Source organism: Eptatretus burgeri, chromosome 7, assembly GCF_056783735.1.
Source record: "Eptatretus burgeri isolate ZD-2024b chromosome 7, Ebu_testis_v1, whole genome shotgun sequence".
Classification (NCBI taxonomy): Eukaryota; Metazoa; Chordata; class Myxini; order Myxiniformes; family Myxinidae; genus Eptatretus; species Eptatretus burgeri.
The window spans coordinates 5,737,489-5,756,474 of record NC_140967.1 but is presented as its reverse complement, the minus strand read 5'-3'; the positions used below and the strand labels follow the sequence as shown (position 1 = coordinate 5,756,474).

At 41.4% G+C, this 18,986-nt stretch overlaps 1 long non-coding RNA gene across 2 annotated transcripts in view; it reads left to right on the top strand.

Annotated features, from left to right (window-relative positions):
* The window catches only part of LOC147022599 (uncharacterized), a 160,851-nt gene that overhangs the window by 60,966 nt on the left and 80,899 nt on the right, over positions 1–18,986 (top strand). The window lies entirely within an intron of this gene.

Sequence of the window (18,986 nt, the reverse complement as noted above, 5' to 3'; positions counted from 1 at the left end):
GAGCTGCAAAAAAAAAAACAACCCTCGAAGGCCTATGTTGGGGAAGCATTTTGCTGTTTCAAACCCTTCCGAGAGTTCCTCCACAGCTATAAAGATGTTCACACATCGTACACATATGAGAATTCCAATGCTACACACCCCTTAAGCTGCCGGACCGGTGTACTATGTGTGAACGTCTTTATAGCTGTGGAGAACTCTGGGAAGAGTTTGAAACAGCAAAGTGTTTACCTTGTGTAGGCCTTCTTGGGTTACTTTATGCAGCTTCTTTGGCTGGAGGAGTGTGGGAGGTGTCAATTATTTGTGTAATCATAGCCACCTGGGTTTAGTTGATTAGTTAAGAGCTGATTGGCTATTCCCTCCATTCACACGTGAGAGATGTGGGTGGGTCTTTCTTTTTTATATAATATGACTACTTTTGACGTTTGCATGTGGTGCATGCTTGGGAGCCTCATTGGTATGCATTGCTGTCTGCCATGTCACTGATGATTCACCAATGAGTGATGAAACCAGTCCGGCAGCTGAGGGGTGGTGTAGCATGAGATTCTCATGTGCGTACTATGTGTGGGCATCTTTGTAGTTGTTGAGGAACTCTGGGAAGGGTTCGAAACAGCAAAGCACTTACCTTGTGTCGGCCTTCTTGGGTTGCTTTATGCAGCTTCTTTGGCTCGAGGAGTGTGGGAGGTGGGAGGTGTCAAAAACAAACAAACTAACAACAACAACAAAAAAATATATATGCACGAGCAAATACCAACTGTTGCTTCTCTGATTGGAATACTGAGTGGGTTGGAGGGATGGGGGTGAGCGGGGAGAGAGAGGATGAAGAGTGAGCAGGTGGAGGTGGAGGGAGAGAGAGAGAGGGTATGGCTGGGAGAGCGAGGATGGAGGGAGAGTGAGGAGCGGTGGGGGTGAGAAGGGAGGGAGAGTGAGGAAGGGTGGGGGAACGGAAGGCAGTGAGAGGTGAGATGAAGTGAAGGCAGACTTGCGGTGGAGCCTTAATTACAATTCATTCTATCTCATGGAGCCTTGCGCACTGTATTGGGAGGGGATAGAGCAAGGATGGGACAAAAAGAGAGCGAGGTGGGGGTAGGTGAGTTCGCAGAGAGAATGTTATGCTTTATGAACCACACACACACACACACACACACACACACACACACACACACACACACACACACACACACACACACACACACACACACACACACACACGCTTGGCCAATATCAGCAAAAAAAAATTTTTCCCCGTGAATTGGCAGGTTGGAGTCGGTGTGATTACCGACTCCAGTTTGTACTGCAAACAACCTGAGATACTCCTGAGCTTTACTCTCATCAATCTTCCCCAAGTCCATCTCTTCCTTTTGAGGTTATTATTTTTTTGTCCCCTCTCCTTCACCTACTCTTTAGTTTTTTTTTTTGTTCCATCACTGTTTCATTTAACCAGTCAGGTCAGGTTCGATCTGTGACCTGCGACAGGTACCATGTAAACCTGTACTAACCTGTTCCATGGTCGGGTTGTCGGCGACTAAACCGTCTCCCCCACCAGGTTTTCTGGTGAGGAGGGTGTTTGGATATGGACACCCAGCAGGATTAAAAACAAAACCTGTCAAAGGGCGGAGGAGCTCCTTGTGAGCCAACGCCATCCATATCTAGTGCCCAACTGTGTCTGCGGACGTCCTCCTGCAGTTGGGTTACTTCTTATTAGGAGGTTGGTGGCAGGATTTGCACTCCGGCCACCGTAAAACCCTTCATTCCGCAAAACGCAAAAACGCAAAAAAATCTGAAAACCCACTCCGTGGGAGTACCTCCTGTGCAGCTTCCCTTCGCAGGGCAGCTCACCGGATGACGGGATTTGGGCAAAGCCTTCGGGACCCCCAATCTTTGATGATAGGAGGGAAACCACGGGGTAACATACCTGGGTCAGATTGCGGGAGAGTGTGTCGGAGTGGTGCTGAGGTGTCGTCCACCAGACGGCGGTCTCCTTGGGTTAACCTGAGGCGGTCCCTTCGGGTGGGTGCCTGGAATGTCCTATCCCAAAGAGAGGATAATCACATGTCTCTGTTATCATCTGAGCTCAAGCGTTTGGACATCGGGATTGCTGCTCTCTCTGACGTTCGGAGACCGGATTGCGGCGAGATAATGGTGGGTGGTTACACCTACTATTGGTCTGGTCGCTCTGATGGTTACCATACCCAAGGAGTTGCTGTAGCTGTGTCCAATAAGCTGACCCCAATGATAATTGAGGTAACACCGGTCAACGAGCGTATTATGAGATTAAGGATGCGTCACTCCTTAGGTGTCATTTCCCTGGTCTCTGTTTATGCTCCGACTGAGGCGAGTGATCTCACCGTGAAGGATGCATTCTACGCCACACTCGAGTCTGTGGTTGATCAGTGCCCCAGACGAGATACACTTCTAGTCTTGGGGGATTTCAATGCATCGACTGGAACTGATAGGGATGGTTATGAGGTGTGTGTTGGTCCCCATGGGTCAGGAACTATGAACCAGAATAGCACTAAGTTCCTTGACTTTGCAAGAAGTCATGGACTTAGGGTGGCTGGTTCATGGTTTCAGCGCCCACAAGCTCATCGCTGGACTTGGTATTCCAATGCTGGCGGTGTGGCAAAGGAGATTGACCATGTCCTCATTGACGGTCGTTGGAGGATGATCCAGAACTGCAGGGTCTACCGGAGTGCTCAGTTCCTCAATACTGACCACAGGCTTGTTGTAGCAACTCTAAAGCTGCACCTTAAATCCTGGAGAATGGTACCATCCCAGCCTAGGCTGGATGTTGCCAAGCTCAGGGATGAGAGAGTAGCTGAGGAGTTTGCGAACAGGCTGAGTGGACACTTGGGGGGTCTGGGTGCTTTGGGGGGTCCTGAAGAGTTGTGGAGCGCCTTCAAGACCACCGTCCTTGATGTTGCCGGTGGATGCCTTGGAGCTCACCGCAGGGCAAAGAAGAATTTTGTCTCTCAAGGGACACTGGATACCATTGACCAGAGTCGCAGGGCCAGGCTGAATGGCAGAGCTGAGCTGTTCAGGGAGCTGAGGCGTAAAACTGTACGTGCACTGAGGGTGGACAAGGAGGCCTATGTGCGAGGAATCTGTGAGGGGGTAGAGCATCACCTGTGGACAGGTGATTCTCATCCCGCTTACAGGGGAATTCGCGCATTACGTTCATCCAAGCCCATCCCTCGGAGCACTGCAGTTCGAGCAGAGAGTGGTAGGCTCTTGACAGAGGAGTCTGAAGTGAAGGCCCGTTGGGCCGGTTACTTTGAGCGGTTGTACCAGGCTGATCCCCCAGCTGTCGAGTTGGACGTCAAGGGTGTTACAATCCCTGTTGCTGACCCTCGAATCAACTGTGGTCCACCTTCGCTTGTGGAAACATGGGCTGCGGTGAACCAGTTGAAACGGGGCAAAGCTCCAGGGATCTGTGGCATCCATGCCGAACTTCTCAAGGCTGGTGGAAATGCTGCACTCGTGTCGTTGCATGCAATTTTGTGCTCTGCCTGGAACACAGGCATCATCCAAACTGACTGGAAGAGGGGCCTTGTTGTCCCTCTCTTGAAAGGGAAGGGTGATCGCCAAGACTGCAACAACTACCGAGGGGTGACGCTGCTCTCAGTGCCGGGCAAGGTCTTTGCTCGGATAATTCTTGATAGGGTTCGCCACTATCTGCTTGAGCACCAGCGTCCAGAGCAGTCAGACTTTACACCAAAGAGGTCAACGATTGACCGTATCCTTGCACTTCGTGTCCTCACCGAACGCAGACGAGAGTTTCGGCAGGGGCTGCTTACAGCCTATGTTGATCTCTGTAAAGCGTTCGATTCAGTGAATCGGGATGCCCTCTGGAGGATTCTGGGTCTACGTGGGGTGCCACCAAAACTGATCGATCTGATGTCTGAACTCTACTCTGGTACTGAGAGTGCTGTGAAGTGTGGTGGTACCATCTCTGACTTATTTCCGGTTGTTACTGGAGTTCATCAGGGATGTGTACTTGCCCCCACACTTTTCAGCACTTGTATCGACTGGATTTTAGGGAGGATGTCGGAGAGATCAAGTTGCGGTGCATCGTTTGGGAATGTCAAGATCTCGGACCTTGATTTTGCAGATGATGCAGTCATCTTTGCGGAGACTTTCGACATCCTCTTGGGGGCACTCGAGGTGCTGAATGAGGAGTCGGAGCCATTGGGATTACGGGTTTCTTGGGTCAAAACTAAGATCCAGGCTTTCGGTGACATCTTGGATGCTGCTGTCCTGTCTGTGTCTGTTTGTGGTGAGGATGTTGAGGTCGTGGAGAGATTCACTTACCTTGGCAGTGATATTCATGTCTCTGCTGGCTGCGAGTCAGAGGTCAATAGACGTCTGGGTCGGGCCTGGGGAGTCATGGATTCACTGGATCATGGGGTGTGGCGCTGCCGGTACCTGTGCGGGAGGACGAAAGTCCGAGTCTTCAGGTCCTTGGTACTTCCAGTCTTGCTCTATGGGTGCGAGACTTGGACTCTGACCAAGGATCTGAGATGGAGACTTAATTCCTTTGGTACCAGGTCTCTTCGGAGAATCCTTGGCTATCGCTGGTCGGATTTTGTGTCCAACGAGCGGTTGCTGAGAGAGACTCGGATGAGATTTGTTACCTGCATAGTCCGTGAGTGTCAATTGCGGCTGTATGGACATGTGGCTCGTTTTCCTGACGCTGATCCTGCTCACCAGATTCTCTCAGCGAGGGAGTCTCATGAGTGGAGGAGGCCAGTGGGCCGACCACGTGCCTCATGGTTGCAGCAGGTTGACCATCATCTCAAGGAGATGGGGATGGGCCTGGCATCTGCCTGGGGGATGGCCAGACGGACGTCCCTGGAGTACCGGCGGAAAGTGGACGCAGCGACGCGCTGTTCTGGCACATGCTCCCATACCTGACCTACCTGACCTGACTGTTTCATTTCTGTTTTTCTCTTCCTCTTCTTTTAGGCCCCTTCTTGCTGTGTTTGAGTTTGTATCTAGCTTGTTTACCCTCCTGTGTCATCCTCCCCTCTATTTGATCTCATTCTTCCCCTCACCCATTCTTCCTCCAAATATAACTCGACCCTGCTGTTAATGTGTTTCTCAACTTCTCCTTCTGTTTTGTTCTATTCTGTTCTGTGTTCGAACTCGTCCGAAAATAATTTTGACTTTATTTTCCAAAAAGAGTGCAATTTAACCTTATGCATATATATATATATGTATATATATATATATATATATATATATATATATATATATATATATATATATATATATATATATATATATATATACATTTGGATTTATATATATATATATATATATATATATATATATATATATATATATATATATATATATATATACATATATATATATTTGTATTAATATATATATTTATATATATATATATATTTATATTTATATATATTTATATTTATATATATTTGTAGATATGTATATATATATATATATATATATATATATATATGTTTGTAGAAATATATATATATATATATATATATATATATATATATATATATATATATATATATATATATATATATATAGCCTGGTGTTGGCTTAGTGGTTAGGGTGGTGGCTTGGGATCCAAGGGTCCTGAGTTCAAGCCCGTTCGCTGCTGAATTAACACCAGGGGGTTGACTCAGCCTGTCATCCTTCTGAGGACGGCGAAATGAGTGCCAGTGTACTGCTCCCGGTGTATGCCCCGGTTAGAATAGGTGCACCATATCCCTGTGTGTCGTAAGAGGCGACCAGGGTTGGCGTCAGGAAGGGCATCCGGCCATAAAACATTGCTTCAAGAAAAAGCCAAACCCCTGCACAGCAGGGAAAAATGGCTGTAAAAACGGTCATTTTATTATATATGACATATATATATATATATATATATATATATATGTATATATATATATATATATATATATATATGTATATTTTGTATATATATATATATTTTTTATATATATATATATATATATAAAAATATAAATGTGTGTGTATATATATATATATATATATATATATATATATATATATATATATATATATATATATATATATATATATATATATATATGTATGTATGTATGTATGTATATATATATGTATGTGTATGTATGTATGTATATATATTTATCTGTATATGTATATATATTTATCTGTATATATATATATATATATATATATATATATATATATATATATATATATATATATATATATTTATCTGTGTGTATATATGTATATATATATATATATATATTTATCTGTGTGTATATATGTATGTATATATATATATCTCCTAATTGAAGTCTATCCACCGCTCCGAACTCACTATTAGTGTGTGCACATGTTATTACCTCATGTTAAAACCACCAGAGAATGTGATCGAAGAGTAGTGGACACAGAAATGTTTCTAATAAAAGAGATTTTTATTTTTTTAATAAAGCCGTGATGGTGCAGCCAAAAGAATCGGTCATTTTATTGGAGGTTGGAATTGACAGAACGTTTATTGAGGTATGCTAACCACCATGGGAAGCAAGGAAAGGCTGACGTTTCAGGCATTCCCCCTTCCTTTGAGCAAAAAGACACATTCACGATGAAGACTAGTTTTCTATTCACATTTTAGCAGTGTGCACTTCCTCAATAGATATTATTGTGCTTTTTACAGGTCAATAATTTACTTCCCTTTGGTACTCATGAAGTGCAATGAACATTTGGAGGATCATGTGACTTCACTTTAATGATGTGATCAACACGAAAAGGGATTGAAACACCTTCAAGCTCACAAAATTATCTGCAATTGTTTGTTTTGAAGTAACCTAAGAAGCAGCATTCATGACATCCCCTCACATTTCCTTCAAGATTCTTATCACAAACCCATGACTGAAAAAGATTTTTTTTTTAATTTGTTACTTTATAATTCAACTGAAATATGGTGAACACAATTAATCTTATTAATATTTGTAAAATGAATCATTATAACAAAATGTGTGTACAGTTTCGCCTTGTGATGAAGAAAACGTTGTTAAATGTACGACATCAAGTAACAGGTGTTCTTTAATTGACAATATCATATGAGGAAGATTCAAACAAGTCGATTTTTTTTCTCCTGTAACTCTATCTTGACAAATGACCCCTTATACAAAATATGTGGTTCAATTAAGTCTAAATGTATTTGGGAATCTGCAAGTTACAGCATTAAACATTTCAACATTCATAAACCCCTTATGCTCATGCATAGCGCAATTGTAAGCCATTCACTATATCCGGGCAGGAAATGTATGATGTTACGTATCCAGTTTGGAGTCTGCCTGCTGTATTTATATTGCTATTTCGGTCCATGGCCGAACCTCTTGGGTGGGTTCAGACTAACCTTTTGCCTACGGCTCCCTGGCTGCGGCTTTCCCTCGAGCATTCTAAGTATGCGACAAACTCGAAAAATCTGCTCATATTCCTGGGCATAAAAAGGCCACGGGGTGGGAGAATTCCCCGAGAAGCATGGGAATGTACTCCGAAAGGAAATGGTTTTAAATGACTGGGACTCTTTATTGATAATGGTTGTCGCAAAGCCTCCGCTGGATGAAACCGGAATGAAATTCCCGAATATTCCATCTTCCATGACAATAATTATGTTGCCTTACTGCGATGAGAGTCTCGGAAAGGAAATTGCGAAGAAAAATAACACCAGCAACATCACTGATAATGATGATGATGATGAACGACGACGACGATGACAACAACTGCAATAATACAATTTTTCTGATTTGGAACATATTGATAATAACCATTTGATGACTTGAATGAAATCCTCCATATTTCAGTTGGACATGGATGTCTTGATTCACATATTATAATGACCGAAAGGTAATGATGGACCTCATTTGAAGAATGAATAGTTTTTACAGCCATTTTTCCCTGCTGTGCAGGGGTTTTGGCTTTTTCTTGAGGCAATGTTTTATGGCCGGATGCCCTTCCTGACGCCAACCCTGGTCGCCTCTTACGACACACAGGGATATGGTACACCGATTCTAACTGGGGCATACACCGGGACCAGTACACTGGCACTCATTTCGCCGACCTCGGAAGGATGACAGGCTGAGTCAACCCCCTGGTGTTAATTCAGCAGCCAACGGGGCTTGAACTCAGGACACTGGGATCCCAAGCTGCCACCCTAACCACTAAGCCAACACCAGGCTTATTGAAGAATGAATAGTAAAGCATTCAATTGGTTTGGCACAAAAAGCATCAGAGCCTTCATCAACAAACCAATAGATTATTCAGAGCAACCATCCAGCAAATCGGGGACTTCTGCAACATCAAATGGTAAATAAAAACACAAACAAATGAAAAATGCAGCCAAACTTTGGAGGACCTCATTTGCTCTCACACCCAGATTCTGCAGATGTGAAAATCAAATGTGTTATGGAAATGTTTCATACATGCAAGCATAAATGTAAGATTACACCATAAATCGAAATACAAAACTAGAAGGGCACTCGGTGGAGTGCATACCTCCGCCCCGTAATGCCTGATCCACGAGAACATAATGGGCCCAATACATTTTTGAAATATCATGCTATGTATCGTTTCTGAGCTCCATCTCTCATTGTTGAAGAATCGCTTTAAAAATTCCAGTAGTCGGATCCAGATCCGGCTCTTCACCAAAAACTAATCAGTTCATCTTTGTCACACACCCAAACTGTCTACAAAATTTCATCTGGATCCATCCCCAACTTTTTGAGATGTGCTCTACACAAACAAACAAACAAACAAACATACAGACAGAAGAGGTGCAAACACAGCCTCCTTCACCATCGGAAAGGAAAGGGATGAAGACAGAAAAGTGCAGCAATGATTCATTACAATAATTGTTCGTTGAGCCAAACCTATCGAGCAATATATGAAACTGACAGGGAGCAATTCATCAGATGTATCGCATTCAGAAATTTTAATTACCTTCGCCATAGAAGGTGAAGGAGGTTATGTTTTCACACCACTCTGTCTGTTTGTTTGTTTGTCTGTTTGTTTCTCTGTCTGTGTGCAGGATATCTCAAAGAGTTGTTGATGAATTCGGATGAAACTTAGTGGACAGGTTGGGTGTGTGATCACGCCAAATTCATTAGATTTTGGTGAAGATCAAAATCCGGATCTGGATATGAGTATTATTTAATTTTTAAAGTGATCCTTCACCATTGAGAGATAGGGCCAAAAATGATATAGTACTGCCTAACAAGATATTTCAAACATGTATTGGGCCTGATATGTTCTCATGGATCAGGCATGATGTGGTGGAGATATGTGCTCCACCGAGTGCCCTTGTCGATGTAAGTAATATTGAACCCATTGCTTCACTGGCGGTAGTTGAACAGCATAACATGAACTGTATGTTACAGTGCAGTAATTTTTTTTTAATCTTATATATTCTTTCCGAGTTTGTGGTTTCGTGTCGCGCTATCTTCGACTTTGTTCTGCGCTCAAGTAACATGATATTCGGCTTACATTATCTCAAAGACCATATGAGGTGCATGGTACAAAAAAAGTAAATAAAATGGTTCTGAAACAGTGAAATCGTATTCCACTTACTGCATTAAAGTAAAATTACTACTGATACTCTGCATCAGTTCCTTTCTCAAACACACCCACCCCAACATGTCGCGCAGAGCGCGGGTTATGCTAGTAGTAATTATTTGCAACTTATCAAACATCTTGTTTACTGCGAACAAGCCAGCATTAATTAATTATAGTAATACACAGACCTATTGGCCAAAACACATTGCTGTTAATTCGTTTTATGTTCCCAGGGATCAGACATTTTTTGTCTGAAGTCTATCCACTGCTCTGAACTTGCTATTCGTGTGCACATGTTATGAACGCATATTAAAACCAAGGGTTTTTTTGTTCCTCATTGTTCCCAGGGATTTTTTTTTCAAGTTGCAAAATGCAATTCGGAATTTTTGAAATGACACATGAATGCTAAATATGACATTTTGTGCATGCGCTCCGCAGGGCACCTTACGGGATGACAGGATTGGGGCAAAGCCTTCGAGACTCCCGCTCTTTGGTGATAGGAGGAAAACCACGGGGTAAACTTCTCGGGTCAGATTGCGGTCGTGTGTCAGGATGATACTGAGGTGTCGTGCACCAGATGGCGGTCTCCTTGGGTTAACCTGAGGTGGTCCCTTCGGGTGGGTGCTTGGAATGTCCTATCCCAAAGAGAGAATGATCACCTGTCTCTGTTATCATCTGAGCACAAGTGTTTGAACATTGGTATTGCAGCACTCTCTGAGGTTTGGAGACCAGATAGTGGCGCGATCATGGTGGGTGCTTCCACCTACTATTGGACTGGTCGCTCTGATGGTTATCATGCCAAAGGAGTTGCTGTAGCTGTGTCCAATAAGCAGACTCCAATGATAATTGAGGTAACACGGGTCAACGAGTGTATTATGAGACTGAGGATTCCTCACTCCTTGGGTGTCGTTTCCGTGGTCTCTGCATATGCTCCGACTGAGGCGAGTGATCTCACCGTGAAGGATGCATTCTATGCAATGCTCAAGACTGTAGTTGATCAGTGCCCCAGGCGAGAGACTCTTCTGGTCTTGGGGGATTTTAATACATCAACTGGAATTGACAGGCATGGTTATGAGACAAGTGTTAGCCCCAATGGGTCTGGAACTGTGAACCAGAATAACACTAAGTTCCTTGTCTTTGCAAGAAGTCATGGACTTAGGGTGGCTGTTTCATGGTTTCATTGCCGACAGGCTTATCGCTGGCCTTGGTATGCCAATGCTTTTGGTGTGGCAAAGGAGATTGACCATGTGCTCATTGATGGTCACTGGAGGATAATCCAGAACTGCAGGGTCTACCTGAGTGCTCAGTTACTCAATACCCACAACAGGCTTGTTGTAGCAACTCTGAAGTTGCAGCTTAAATCTGCACGAATGATGCCATCTGAGGCTGGATGTTGGCAAGCTCAAGGATGAGAGGGAAGCTGAGTAGTTTGCAAACAGGCTGAGTGGGGATTTGGGGGGTCTGGGTGCTTTGGGGAATCCGGAAGAGTTTTGGAGTGCCTTCAAGACCACCATCCTTGATGTTGTTGGTGGATGTCTTGGAACTCACCATAGGGCGAAGAAGAATTTTGTCTCTCAAGGAACACTGTATACCATTGACCAGAGTCACAGGGCCAGGCTGAATGGCAGAGCTGAGCTGTTTGCGGAGTTGAGGCATAAAACTGTACTTGCATTGTACATAAAATTGTACGTAAAAAAAAAAAGGGTGGACAAGGAGGCCTGTGTGCGAGGAATCTGTGAGGGGGTAGAGCATCACCTGTAGTTAAGTGATTCTCATCCTGCTTTCAGGGGAATTCGTGCATTGCGTTCCTCCAAGCCCGTCCCTCGGTGTACTGCAGTTAGAGCGGAGGGTGGTGGGCTCTTGACAGAGGAGACGAAATGAAGGCCTGCTGGGCCGGTTACTTTGAGCGACTGTTCCAAGCTTATCTACCAGCTGTTGAGTTGGATGTCAGGGGTGTTATTTTCCGAATTGCTGTGATCATCTGTGATCCCTCCCAGTTGACCCTTCCAATCAACTGTTATCCACCTTCGCTTGGGGAAACACACTGAAGTGAACCGGTTGAAATGGGGTAAAGCTCCTGGGATCTGTGGCATCCATGCTGAACTTCTCAAGGCTGGTGGAAATGCTGTACTCGTGTTATTGCATGCAGTTCTATGCTCTGCCTGGAAGACAGGCATCATCCCAACTGACTGGAAGAGGGGCCTTGTTGGCCCTCTCAGGAAAGGGAAGGGTGATCGCCAGGACAGAACAACTACCGAGGGGTGATGCTGCTCTCAGTGCCGGGCAAGGTCTTTGCTCGGATAATTCTTGATAGGGTTCATCACCATCTGCTTGAGCACCAGCACCCAGAGCAGTCAGGATTTACACCAAAGAGGTCAATGATTGACCATATCCTTGCTCTTCGGGTCCTCACCGAACGCAGACGAGAGTTTCGGCAGGGGTTGCTTACAGCCTATGTTGATCTCTGTAAAGCGTTTGATTCAGTGAATCGGGATGCCCTCTGGAGGATTCTTTGTCTTCGTGGGGTGCCACCAAAACTGAACAATCTGATGTCTGAACTATACTCTGGTACTGAGAGTGCTGTGAGATGTGGTGATACCATCTCCGACTTATTTCCATTTGTTACTGGAGCTTGTCAGGGATGTGTACTGGCCCCCACACTTTTCAGCACTTGTATGGACTGGATTCTGGGGAGGATGTCATGGAGATCAAGTTGTGGTGCATCGTTTGGGAATGTCAAGATCTCTCACTTTGATTTCACAGATGATGCAGTCATATTTCCGGAGACTCTGGATATCCATTTGGGGACCCTTGAGGTTCTGAATGAGGAGTCGGAGCCGCTGGGATTCTGGGTTTCCTGGATCAAAACTAAGATTCAGGCTTTCAATGACATCTTTGATGCTGCTATCCTGTCTGTACCTGTTTGTGGTGAGGATTTTCAGGTTACAGAGAGATTCACTTACCTTGGCAAAGGTATTCATGTCTCTGCTAGCTGTGAGCCAGAGGTCAATCGACGTCTGTGTCGGGCCTGGGGAGTCCTGGATTCACTGGATCATGGGTTGTTGCACTGTCGGTTCCTATGCAGGAGGACGAAAGTCTGAGTCTTCAGGTCCTTGGTGCTTCCAGTCTTGCTCTATGGTTGAGACTTGCACTCAGAACAGGGCTCTTCGACAGACTTAATATCTTTGATACCAGGTCTCTTTGGAGAATCCTTGGCTCTCACTGGTCGGACTTTGGGCCCAATGAGCAGTTGCTGAGAGAGACTCCAATGCGATTTGTTACCTGCATAGTCCGTGAGCATCAGCTGTGGCTGTATGGACATGTGGCTCATTTCCTTGATGCTGATCCTGCTCACCAGATTTTCTCAGCGAGGGAGCCTCGTGAGTGGAGGAGGCCAATGGGCTGACCACGTGTCTCGTTGCAGCAGGTTGATTGGGCTCTCAAGAACATGGGGATGGGCCAAGCATTTGCCTGGGGGATGGCCAGTCGGAGGCCCCTTGAATACAGGTGGAAAGTGGACGCAGCGCCGAGCTGCCCCGGCGCATTCTCCCATACCTCACCTGACGTGTGTGTGTGTGTGTGTGTGTGTGTGTGTGTGTGTTTACACTTACTCGGTTAGGCTCGACGGGTACTTTTAACCTGCCATTGTTGATGTGAATGTGCAATTCAAATATTCTTTTCAATATATTTTTCAGCATTTACCCGAAAGACTGGAAATTTCAAAATGGTTAACCATAATTGTTCTGTTCCTGAATGCAAATCAGACTCGTGGAAATATAGGAATACAGTATGTGAAATATCCTTCATTGAAAGGTGATGGATTAATACCATTTACTGTTCATACATTCTAGCATCGGTAGTGGATATAACACACATGGATATACGGACAGTTCACCTTTCACCAAGATACACAAAAATCAAGAATAATTTCTCGTGTGACCCCAGAACCATGAACAAACAATATATATTTATAACATCTCCCACACCTCCACCTGCACCCCCATCCCAACATGATGAATCGTAAATATGCTTACTCTGTTGTCGCCTCGTGTTGGCTTAGTGGTAAAGGTGGCTTGCTTGGGATCTCATGGTCCTGATGTTTGAGTTCCTGTTTTTAACCGTTGAATTAACACCAGGTGGGGTTGACTCAGCCTGTCATCCTTCGAGGGTCAGCAAAATGAGTACTAGTGTACTGGGGGTAATAACCATTCAGGGTAATATTTGTCAGAGTGGTGACCTATCCAGGATTGTACTCGTTGCCAATGAAACTGTCTCAGCAGCCCTCTGTGCCGTTATGGTGCAAAAGGAATAGTATTATTCTTATTATTATTATTATTATTATTATTAAACTTACCCTGTACATTCACAAGCCCCAAATATGTCCTTCTCATTATTGTTCAGAAGAACCTAATCCAGATACACAGTCCATTCACTGGTAGAGATCCGTTGAGGGGTTGTGTAACACGCATCCCTCCACTCCCATTCCGCCGATCCACATGGCCGTGGTTTGCAGTCAGAGCAGTTTCCCGCTCGGTGAGCTGAGAAAGTTCTCCAAGTTTCTTTGTGCAGAGACAGTCCTTTCTCTCATGTACTTTTCCAAGTCTCTTTCAGAAGCTTGGTGAGCCATTCTAAGTAACAATCATTATCCCAGACACACCAATACATTTTATTTCGTCCTGATCTCTTCACTTTGCTGAGGTATCTTCGCTTTCGTACCAAATATTTTGGGGCGGATGATTTCATTTTGAAAGTGCCGTATTTTCATTGAATCATGAACTATACACCACCCTAAAGGCAGAGTCTTGTGCTGGATGGACGTAGCACTGTAATAACTTCCCAGACATAATGCCATCTTAAGAAATCTATCATCCAGATGCCTAGCTTCTGGGATTCAGCTTGTTGCCTATGGGCATCAGCTAGAGTCAGATATATGAGTTGTGGTGTTCCAATGCCATCAGCAAAGTGACGGGACAGTTTGAGTGCGAGACATGAATGTCTGTAGAGGCCGAGCCTACCGCTAGACGTAATGCTGTAATGATGTCCCATGGAAAAGTATGTGACAGAAAGATGGACAGACAGACAAATCCAGATACTTTATTGTGTAGATGATAAAAACCATGAAGACTGGTGCTTGTACAATTCGTGTTGCAGTACGAGGCATCTTGGAAGAATGGAAGCCAAATAATGGATAAGAATTGTGCAGCATCTCCACGAGCTCTTTTGTAAGATTATAGAGGCTATCACTCTATTACAAGCAGTCACTTGAACAACAACAAAACTGTCACAATAGCACGACGAAAAAAATAAAAATGAAATGGGGTTTACAAACCTGCAGCTATATTATGCCGATTCCTACGTTGAAACGTAATTGCGAGATGCCCATTTGCCGTCGTGTAACGTTCAGCAATATTTAACATGACATCATTTTGTTCAACCAAACAAGAACTAAAGGCCGTTTTGTGACATCAAGTTGGCCGAAGCTGGTTAGTCAACATTTCTTGAGCATACGCAACATTGAGTCGTATCAACAAGTTCTCTCGTCTGTCTCATGGTACGCTTCTGTTTTGTCGTATCTCATTCCAGTGGATCATGCTGAAGTTAAATTCAGAACTATTGAATTATTTCATATGAAGGCTTACCATTGAAGGAATACAGCACTCCTACAGATACTGACTGGTATTAGAAACACAAAGTGAAAACCAGATGTGGCTCAACAAAGCAAAAAAAGAAGAAGAAACATGCTGCATGTTCCACCGAGGCCTATAACTTATAAGCAAGAAACTGCTTCTGGACAAAGCCTGCACGCATTGATGCACGACTATGCCATTGGAAAGGGATGCACAAGCGAAAGAACATGGGCTAAATGATGCACAGGAAATGTATGTTTTCACATCAATGTGTCACCTTACTCAACACTAAGATTATTTTAGCTTCCATACTAAAGGTGTATTCTTGTTCAACTCGACCCGGTTCATGATGTCTCTAACTGATCTACTACTCAGAAGCTGACTGAGAAACAGGACATTCCATCAATGCTACCTATTGATAAGAGGTATCGGTATGGTTGTTGATGTAGGGATATTTTATGGGGAAAATGTGTTTTGATGAGAGCGGTACCACAAGGACCAATTGAGAATCCAGTCTGCTATTGGTCAACAATATGAGTGCGGAAGGGTGACCATCAGCCAAATTGCAGACAAGCTCAGAGAGACAGGGTTCTTTTAACATGCACGCAAACTTGGCACAGGTTTTTGGGAAATCGTAACCATCTCTGATTCCCAATCATACAAATACTGTAACGCACTTTCAACGTGCTGTTTGTTTGCTTAAGATAAGATGAAGAACTCTGCAAAAGGCACAAGCTCAGCGTGAGCATTCCAAACGGCCTGCAACGATACAGCTCGGAATTTGAAGGACTGTTTTTGAAACTTGCTGGCGCTAGATGAGAGGTTTATTTTGCCAAACTAAAAGCTTTTTCACGGTTAAAAAAAGGTGTTCAGAATTCCTGCAAAATTGTCGACTGTGTCAGAAAGAGCACCCCCATTTTTATTCCTTCTGGCATCTGCCCTGCATCAAGACTAGTCTGCCTTGTGCAAGCCGTAACCTCAGCTTGTAACATCCTCCAGAATCCCAATTATGTCCAATAGTTAATGAAACAATTGAAATTGTAACATCCACCAAATTTTCGGCATTTTTAACCAATAACCCGTTTGTTTTATCACCCGTTCGGCCAGAGTGCCAGCAATAGTCTTTTAATTAATTAATTCGAGTTTGACTCGAAGCTGTTATTCATGCTCTTGGGCCGTTGTTCCGCTGAATGTGTGCGATTTGTTTCTCTGAATTGCTCTTTAAAGTTTAGCCTGATTGAAAGATTGTATGTCTGGGAAGTTTGAAGAAACACGACCTGTTTGGTTGTTCTTTCCTATTCCGATATTCGGTTAGGAAAATGCAAAAGAATCCTTGTTGCTTCACGTCTTAACATACGTAGGGAAGAACCGTTCGCTCTCCAGTAATTGAGAGTCCTCGAGTATGGAGGAGCTCATGCAAACAAATCGTGTTCCATTCGTCAGAGTGAAGTCATTCGGATTATCATTATGTGCCTCTAGCCGCGATAAAAGTAAAAACAAAAGCCTGTAAGATTTAGCATGAAAGATCTCAAAATCTAAACACGTGTGTGAAAATCTAAAAAAGCATGGATAATCTATTCGCCTCCTTTGACGTATTTATGACATCCCCATGACTCAGCGCAATCAGATCTATCACTGTGGCGTAGCTAAAAGCATAACATTCATAGAGGTCACACTTTTGCTGAAGATTTGAGTCCAAATAACTTTCCTGTTTGACAATGTCCAGGTATGGCTTCAACTCCCATGTTGTACATATATATATATATATATATATATATATATATATATATATATATATATATATATATATATGTACATAGATATATATATATATATATATATATATATATATATGTACATAGATATGTATATATATATATATATATATATATATATATATATATATATATATATATATATATATATATATATATGTACATAGATATATATGTACATAGATATATATGTACATATATATATATATGTACATATATATATATATATATATATATATATATATATATATATATATATATATATATATATATATAGATATACTATCCCTGTGTCGTAAGAGGCGACCAGGGTTGCGTCAGGAAGGGCATCCGGCGTAAAACATGTGCCAAATCACTATGCGGATCATACGGATGATCCGCTGTGGCGATTTCCCTAACGGAGCAGCCGAAAGAAGAAGAAGAAGATATATATAGATATATATGTACATATGTACATATATATATATATATATATATATATATATAGATATATATGTACATATGTACATATATATATATATGTACATATGTACATATATATATATATATGTACATATATATATGTATATGTATATGTATATATATATATATATATATATATATATATATATATATATATATATATAGATATATAGATATATATGTACATATATATAGATATATATGTATATATAGATATATATGTACATATATATAGATATATATGTATATATATAGATATATATGTACATATATATATATATATATATATATATATATATATATATATATATATATATATATATATATATATATATATATATATATATATATATATATATATATATATATATATATATGTACATATATATAGATATATATGTACATATATATAGATATATATGTACATATATATAGATATATATGTACATATATATAGATATATATGTACATATATATAGATATATATGTACATATATATATATATATATATATATATATATATATATATATATATATATATATATATATATATATAGATATTTCTGTATATATATATATATAGATATATATGTATATATATATATAGATATATATGTATATATATATATATAGATATATATGTATATATATATATATAGATATATATGTACATATATATATAGATATATATGTACATATATATATATAGATATATATGTACATATATATATATATAGATATATATGTACATATATATATATAGATATATATGTACATATATATATATATATAGATATATATGTACATATATATATATATATAGATATATATGTACATATATATATATATAGATATATATGTACATATATATATATATATAGATATATATGTACATATATGTACATATATATATATATATATACACAGATACTGTATATAACATTCTGGTGCAAAATGTGTTGGTGTAGTCCTTGAACTGTGCCACAACCCCCAGCGTAATCTCCCGGAATGGAAAGCGTCCAAAACACACATTCGCTTTCTGAGCTAAGAGCGGCACAGTTTCTGCTCGAGTTGGAACACTTATCAACCGTGACTTTTTCTCAATCGTTTCAGGATCTTCTGCTTTGTTTCTTTCTTTTTTTTTTAATCCCACAAATTATGTTATAGCCACTCAGGTTGAAGGAACATCTGAAACTGCGAATTAAACATAATTTATTATTTTTCGACATCATAAGAAACCTTGCCTATCTATTCATCTCCTCTCATGGATAGGAAGGAATGTGTAATGTTTTTCATTTCAGTCTTGGAATGTTTCACTATCTATCAATGTGGATCTTTTTACACACCTTCCTGGTGTTAGAGTTATAACAATAAGAAAGCTTATCTCTTTATTGTTTTTCATTTTCTTTTGTATTTTTTTATCCACAAAGTCGAGGCTTGTGAAAGAGCTAGAACACAGAACAGAACAGAGAACAAAGTGGAAAGTGGGGAAACACACCGACCGTGGGATAGAGGGACACAACAGAGGAACACCTGG